The sequence below is a fragment of the Cebus imitator genome, unplaced genomic scaffold (genome assembly GCF_001604975.1).
Source record: "Cebus imitator isolate Cc_AM_T3 unplaced genomic scaffold, Cebus_imitator-1.0 Scaffold181, whole genome shotgun sequence".
Lineage (NCBI taxonomy): Eukaryota > Metazoa > Chordata > Mammalia > Primates > Cebidae > Cebus > Cebus imitator.
Window position 1 is genome coordinate 172,012 of NW_016107496.1, and position 8,341 is coordinate 180,352.

General features: G+C 55.9%; 1 pseudogene; it reads left to right on the forward strand.

The window, feature by feature from the left end:
- LOC108316014 overlaps window positions 1-8,341 on the forward strand; it is an 82,143-nt pseudogene that overhangs the window by 67,811 nt on the left and 5,991 nt on the right.

Sequence of the window (8,341 nt, forward strand, 5' to 3'; positions counted from 1 at the left end):
CCATCCACCATCCATCCATCAACTATCCATCCATCCACTATCCATCCACCCATCCATCCACTATGCATCCACCCATCCATCCACCATCCATCCATCCATCATCCATCCACCATCCATCCATCCACTCTCCATCCATCCACCATCCATCCATCAACCATCCATCCATCCACTCATCCTTCCATCATCCATCCACCATCCATCAATCCATCTGCCATCTATCCATTCACCCACTACCCATCCATCTATCCATCCATTATCCATCTGTCCATCCATTATCCATCCATCCATCCACCATCCATCCATCCATTCATCCCAGGGACACACTCTTCTGTAAAGGGACATATTAGATAGTAAATATTTTAGGCTTTATGAACCATCCAGTCTCTGTTGCAACTACCAACTCTACCACTGTCTTGTGAAAGCAGCTATAGATCATATGTAAGTGAATGCATATGACTGTATTCCAGTAAAAGTATTTACAAGAGTGGGCAGTGAGTCAGATTCAGCCCTGAACCATAGTTTCCCACCCCTTATCTATTCCTCTGTTCATTCAGAAAACAAGTGTGTGTTTCACCTATGCCAGGCTGTGCTCTAGGTGCAGGGACTGGGTAGTGAAAGAGACAGCCCCGGTGCCGGCCTCCTGGGTGGTGCATTCCAGCAGGGCCAGGAAGACACAGCAAACTAGAGCTACGTGGTCTGTGCTCAGGGCATGGTAAATGCTGTGCAGGAAGGAAGCAGGGAGAGGGAGGAAGGTGTTGCAAAAGGGTCCTCACTGGTGAGGGTGAGGCCTGCAGAGGGAAGGGGCCTGAGGCAGGACTTTGCCTTGAGGAACATGGGGCAGCCCTTATGGAGGGAGCAAGGGAGGTGAGGTTGGGAAGATGAAGCAGCCATGCCAGAGCCCCGCTTCTCTTTTAAGTGCAGGGGACAACATCTGATTTGCTTTTTGGTTTTTCCCCCTGAGACAAAGAGTCTCGCTCTGTCACCCAGGCTGGAGAGCAGTGGCACCATCTCAGGTCACTGCAACCTCCACCTCCCAGGTTCAAGTGATTCTCCTGCCTCAGCCTCCTGAGTAGCTGGGATTATAGGCGAGCACCACCATGCCCTGCTAAGTTTTGTACTTTTAGTAGAGACGGGGTTTCACCATGTTGGTCAGGCTGGTCTTGAACTCCTGACCTCATGATCCACCTGCCTCAGCCTCCCAAAGTGCTGGGATTACAGGTGTGAGCCACCACACCCGGCCCTGACTTGCGTTTCTTAGAGGTCTGCTGGGGCAGGGGCAGGTGTGGAGTCTGGGAGGTGACAGCTGCTGCTGCATTCCCGGCGCAGAGGATGGTGAGGAGAGGAAGCTGCCACCCCCTGTACCTGCCTGACACCCAGATTCTCTCTTCCCAGGCCCTCTTGGTCTCCGGGGAGCACATCCTGGGCCGGAATGGGCTCCTGATGCATTCCCACTGCCAGCTGGGCCTTGCCCCAGCCCCAGACCACGGCCTGCACCTCAGCCTGACCCTGCAAAACCACAGCAGGCCTCATTCGCTTGACTTCTCTGGGGAGCTGGAGGTGGGTGGCCAGGAAGGGGCTGACAGTCCCTGGGGAAGATGCCCCGACTTCCCTCCCATTCCTCCCTGGCCAGCAGGTCCTCACTGCCTGGGCAGCCCCGCCATCTAGTGGCCACCTGAGGAACTGCAGACCATCACTCTGGATGGGGCCAGAGCGTCACTCTGGGTGGGGGGAACACCTGCTGAACCCCAGGCCTGGCCCTGGTGCGGAGACAAAGAAGCTCCTCCACCGCCCCAACACCCAGCCCTTCCTATAACGAAGAGGCAGCGGTTGGGCTGCCCAAGTTTGAATCCCAGACTAGCTGCCTCCTGGTACCTGAGTTTCCTCCCCTTTAAAATGGGTATAATAATTGCACTGGCCTTATCTCCCATGGGGTTAATATTGCAAAGATTAAATATGTTCATAGGCATAGATCACTTAGACCAGTGCTTGACAGAAAACAGCCACTATGTGAGTATTTGCTGTCATTAGCCATTATTGGCCCCATCTCCTCCTCCTCCTGCCTCCTAGCAGCCCTGGGAAGTAGGAAAGGGCGGAGTTTGCCTCCAATGCCTACTCTGCCCTGACCTGGCCAGGTGATCCCAGCAAGGAACCTCTCTGAACATCTGTTTCCTCATCTTGGATCAGGTATTTCACAGGGTGGTTTTGGAGAGTCTGGATACCAGTTCCCACTGCCTGCATAGCCAAGGCACGTGACATAGCAGGTGCTCTCTCGATGTTTCCATCCACCTCCTCTGCCTCCCTGGCCGGGTAAACTTGACCTTGTGACGTTCCTTTGCTGAGCCTCAGTCTTCCCCTCTGTCAAATGGGAACATCTACCATCTCCCTTGCAGAATCATTAGGAGGAAAACAGACATTTGTACATCTGCACATAGCAGGTGCTTGTGAGAATGGAATTCCCTCCCTCCCTTCCTGGCATCTGGAGCTGGATGAGGATGGCATTTGTGGGTTGAGAGTTCAGCAGCTGTCACCATTTCAAAGGAGCTTCTCCTTCCAAGGTTCTTGTTCTCCAGGACTGATAGTCACTTCCCCGTTTCTCAGCCAGGCTCCTGGCTGCTACCAGATCTGTAGGCCCCTTGCCCGACAGAACTGGAGGCCTGGGAATGAGCCTGTGGCAGACACTCAGCAAGTGGCTGGTCCTCTTGCTTTTCTGTCCCCAATTTATTTGGGACAGCTGTTCTGGCTCCTTCTCACTTGCTCCATTCTGGGGTCTGTGGAGTGGTCAGAGGCTTTCCCAGCCTTGTTTGTTCCTTGCCACAACCCAGTAGCCCCAGGACAGATTCGGGGAGGTCAGGCACTCTCCCAGGCTGCACAGAGGCAGGTGGGGCCCTCGCTCTTCAGTGATAGCGAGTGAGGGGCTGAGCTCAGACGCAGGGAGCCATCCAGGGCTGACTCCGTGTGGTCTGCAGACCCTCCCCTGACCCCACCTGCCTGGCAGGATCTCACTGTGCTCTGTGAATTTCCACAGGAGTCAGGGGGTGTACCCTCCTACCAACTTGGATCTTCTCAGAGATTGACATGCTTCTGCGTGTGTAGTAAGCACCCTGCATTCAATTCCCAGGACTACTGTATTAAATTGCCACCAATCAGAAGGCTTAATGTAACAGACATGTCTGGTCTCACAGTTCTAGAGGCCAGAAGTCCAAAATCAAGTTGTCAGCAGGGCCACACTCCCTCTGAAAGCCCTAGGGAAGATCCTCCGTACCACCTCTAGCTTCTGGTGGCTGCCAGCAACCCTTGGCTGTGGTGGCATCACGCCAGTCTCTGCCTCTGTCCCACGTGGTGGCCTTCTCCTAGGGACAGCATTCATTGGGTGTGTGGCCTGCCTTCATCCACTGTGGCCTCATCTTAACTTGATTACATTTTCAAAAAACTTATTTCCAAATAACACCATGTTCACGGGTATGTGGGGTTAGCACTTCAACATATGAGGAACAAAATTCAACCCATAACAGACACATGTGCACACACACACACACTCTTAAGTCCCGCTAAGTTTTGTGAAACAATGTTCTGTATGTTTTACAGACCTTGGAGCTGAGGCCCCGAGAGGGTGCCGACCTTACTGAAGGGTGCACAGCTTCTTAGCTGCAGCATCTGGAGCTAACAAGACAGAATACAGGGTAGAATACAGGGTAGCTGAGGTCTTCCCCCGAAGGGCCTCCTCCAGGCTTGTGTTCTCTTGGGGCCTCTGAGCCTCTCTTGCACCCCATTCTAGACTCGCCTGTCCTGGTCCTGGTCCCCACCATGCTCCCAAGGCTGGGCGCCTGCAGGGATTGAGGTAAACTACTCCGTGCCTTGGGGTGTTACGCCAGGTGTTACCCACGTCTCCTTGAACTTGCTTAGACCTTTGCAGTGGTTCCCATGCAAACTCAGAAAGCCTGGGCTATTGGCAAAACACCAGCACACTGGGAATGTTAGAAACACAAGTGCCTGGGCTCCCCTCAAACCAATTAAATCAGAGTATCTGAGTGGGACCTGGGAAGCAGTCATCTCTAAGTTACCCTGTGGTGGCTGCTGCTGGGTTGGTGGGCTCCTAGATGGTTTTGTTTTGAAGACAGAGTTGCTGTTGCCTGGGCTGGAGTGCAGTGGTGCAATCTCTGCTGACTGCAAACTCCACCTCCCGGGTTCAAGCGGTTCTTCTGCCTCATCCTCCCAAGTAGCTGGGACTACAGGTGCGTGCCACTGTGCGTGGCTAATTTTTCATATTTTTAGTAGAGACTTGGTTTTACTGTGTTAGCCAGGATGGTCTTGATCTCCTGACCTCGTGATCCACCCGCCTCAGCCTCCAAAAGTGCTGGGATTATAGGTGTGAGCCACTGCGCCCAGCCTAGATGGATTTTTTTTTTTTTTAATTTTTTCATCAATTTGTTTTGAGACTGGCTCATTTTTGTATTTTTGGTAGAGACGGGGTTTTGCCATGTTGCCCAGGCTGGTCTCAAACTCCTGGGCTCAAGTGATCTGCCCACCTTGGCCTTATAAAGTGCTGGGATTACAGGAGTGAGCCACTGTGCCCGGCCCTGAGTATTTTCATAGGTGCTTTCTGTGATGGGGCACTGGGAGCCTTGGGGAGGGATATGGCGTGGGGAACCTGGTGCCCTGGAGATCGGGTGTGGGTATTGTGCCTTCCCTTGATTTACTACAGGTCTGACCGCAGCCTCCCCAGCCAGTCCCTTCCTGAGCCTGGGGCTGGCAGGGGACAGAGACCAGAGGCAGAGCCTGTGCCAGGCTCCACGCAGGCCTCTGCCCTCCCCTTCCCAGCTTTGAGGCTCTAAGGCGCACCAGGTTGGCCTGCTGGGCCGAGTCTCCACCTCAGCTTCTCAAAGCCTGGTCCGGTTGGAGGGAAATGTGGACAACAGGGAGGAGAAAGTGAGGCTGTCCATGTCCCAGGCCCCAAGCTGTCTCCAGGCCTCTGTGGCCCATGAGGAGGGTAAGTGGCAGCTGGGTCCCAGCTCAGCTTGCTGGGTCATGGCCCCCATTGGCTCGAGAAAGGAGAGGGGTCTGGGCATGAAGATCTCAGAAGTCAGGGCTGGGCGCAGGAGCTCACACCTGTAATCCCAGCACTTTGGGAGGCTGAGACAGGAGGATTGCTTGAGCTTAGGAGTTCAAGACCAGGCTGGGCAACATAGTGAGACCCCCGTCTCTACTTTAAAAAAGGGCCTGGTGGGGCGGTGCATTCCTGCGTCCCAGCTGCTGGGAGCAAGCTGTGATGGTGCCACTGCATTGCTGTCTTGGTGAGAGTGAAACCCTCTCAGGACTGCATGGCATCCCTCCCTGACTGCCATGTCAGGTGAGGCTGCTGGGAAGGGTACAGAAGAGGGGGCTTCAGGTGACTCAAGTTCATGTGGAGCTCCAAGTTCTCAAGTCCTAGGGCTTTGAGGCTTGGCCTGGGGCAGCGGGGAGCTACCGAAAGTGGAGGAGGAGGAGGAGTGGGCAAAAGGAAACATCATGGGTACACCAGCAGGTCCCCTTCTGGCTCGAGTCGGCAGAGAAGAGAGGTGTGGTGCTTCGGGCGTGTGCCCACAGGTGGACGGCAAAGGCAGAGGTCCTGTTCCGGGATGGCAGGCAGCCCTTCCAGCCCCTGGGATGCCTGACCCTGCAGGCTGCCAACCAGAGCCTCCTGCTGGCTGCGCATGGCTGCCAGGGGCGCCTGCTGGGCCACGTGGAGGTGAGAGGGCCTGGGATGGGACACAGGGAAGAGGTTACCGTTCTCTCCCTGGGCAGAGGCCACAGTGCCAGGAGCCCTGAGCCCTTTGGGTCCATCTGTGCCCAGAAACCAGAGCAGACAGCCCCAGGGTGAGGCCCACACCTGCCGCTGGCACCGAGACCTTTTGTCTATTTCATTCCTATGTGGCCCCAGGGAGTCCCAGCCTCTTCTCCATCCTCACAGTCCAGGATTGCAGCAGTTGTCTCCCAGGTGCAATCCTGGCTGGAAGAGAAGGTTCAAGGCTTGGGGCCTCTCTAAGAAGTTTCCAGCACCTGGTGGGTAGCACAGGAGGGAAGGGTTGGGTGGAGAGCTCCCCCTGTGGCCTGGCTTGTAGCCTTTACCCACCAGGCATCCCACCCTGGGCAGGAGGGTCTACGGCTCTCTCTGCCCTGGACCTCACCCCAATTCTGCCTTGGTTTCCCCGACCAGGTACAGACAGCAGGCACCCTGGATGGTGTGGCAGGCCTCCTCCTGCAGCTGTCCCAGGCAGGGCTAGAGGCCGTGCAGGCGAATGGTCGGGCAGTTGCCACCCTGTGGAGCCAGAGCCAGGCCAGGCAGGCACTGACCCAGCACCAGCCTCTTTACCTGGCCTGGCTGCAGGTGGGGCTGGAGCAGCTGCGGAACGAGCTGGAATGTGAGTGTGGGAGGGAGGGCTCAACCCTGCACCAAAAGCCACGCCAGCCGGGGGCCCTAAGCCGTCACATCGGCCTATGGCACTGTTTCAATCAGAACGGTGGCCTTGCTTCCCACAGGCCTGCAGCCCAGCTGTGTTGAGATCTCCACCTTATTTCTTACAGACCTACAGCCTTGGGTTTTTTTTTGTTTGTTTTTTGAGATGGAGTCTCGCTGTGTTGTCCAGGCTGGAGTGCTGTGGCACAAATTTGGCTCACTGATACCTCCACCCTCCAGGTTCAGGCGATTCCCCTGTCTCAGCCTCCCAAGTAGCTGGGGCTACAGGTGTGCGCCAACACGCCCAGCTAATTTTTGTATTTTTAGTAGAGATGGGGTTTCACCAGGTTGGCCAGGATGGTCTCCATCTCTTGACTTTGTGATCTGCCTACCTTAGCCTCCCAAAGTGCTGGGATTAGTGGTGTGAGCCACCACACCCGGCCCAACCTTCATTTTCTTTGTGGTCTGCTGTCTCAGGGTGTCCAGGCTAATATCCCTTGTGCCTGCTGCCTAGGTTTCTTCAGTCTTCCACCTGCCTTGTTTCCGTGAAGCTCACTGCCACAGGGTCTCTTTCAGGTTCCACGATGAGCTCTCTGTGGCCGTGTGGTTCTTAAACACACAGCTGCTGCCCCAACTGCTCTCCTGGCAGGACTAGGAACTTCTGGCCTCTCCACCATCCACCACTAATGCCTGGCCTAGCACAGAGCACCCAAGAACCTGCCCAGCACCAGGGTGGGCGTCCCTCTGACTGACTGTTGAATGTCACCTCTGCATCCTCTCTGCTGTGCCAGAGTCCCATGGCCACCCACGGGGCAGTGAGTTGTGAGGAGTGCTCCAGGACTCGGCACACTGTGCTGTGCGCAGCTGTGATTGACTACAGTGGGAGGAGGTAGGAGTGTCAGCGCAGGGAAGGGGACCGGGGCACAGTCCAGGGGGAACCAGGGCCAGCACCCAGTATCCTCTCCCAGTCCCAGCAGCTTCACACGGGATGCACGTGGCTGTCCCAGCACTATGTCACCCAGGGTGTTTAGTGGGGGCTGCCACATTGGCAGGTGCTGCTTGGCACGGATCACACTGTCAGACTCCTAGGAGGCAAGCAGTGGTCCAGCATAAACCACGTTTGTGCAAACAGTTCAGGTGCAGAGAGCCTCATATCACTTCTAGGATTCTCCCCTACTCCAAGTTCCCAGACGGCCTATGAGCAGGCCTCGCAGAGGCGGCTCAGGTCTGCGGTGACAGCTCGCCTGCAACCTCCAGTGCCCACTGCTCTATTCCTTTTCCCCCCTCCCTCCCATCTTAATCCCAGGAACAGGCCCTATGTCCTTGAGGCCTGGGCTGGGTCTCTGAGCTGCCCAGAGGCCTCATGGTGGGTAGTGGCTGCCCGTTTTAGGGCCCCTGGCCACTCTGAATGACGCCTACCTGGAGGTGACACTGCGGGCCCTGGAGGAGGTGTGGCAGCTGCAGTCCTGGGTGCCCGGGATGCCAGGCAACAGGGGTCATAGGCCCATCAGGGTGGCCCTGGGGACCGTGAAAGGCGCCCTGGAGCTGGTGAGTGAAAGCAAGGATGGGGCGGGGCTGGCAGCTGAGGATGACTGAGACAGCTTTCGCTGTCCCCTCCCTCTCCAGGTGGCCCACCAGATGCTGTCCTGGGCTAAAGCCATGTTCTCATGGGCACTGAAGAGGCTCTGCAAACCCCTGCTGGACCTGTACAGCCTCACAGCCAGGTAACGCAGGGTTGGGAATGGCGCGTCTTCAGGAAGCTCACTTTTACTCAGAAACCGATACAAAGCACAAGAAATCATCTGCAGCAGGGTGTGCACGGCTCCCTGCAGAGAGCGAGAGTCACCTCTTAAGCAGGCCATTCTGCTCTGTCACGTTTCCTTGCTTTTGTTTGTAATCTTTTTTTTT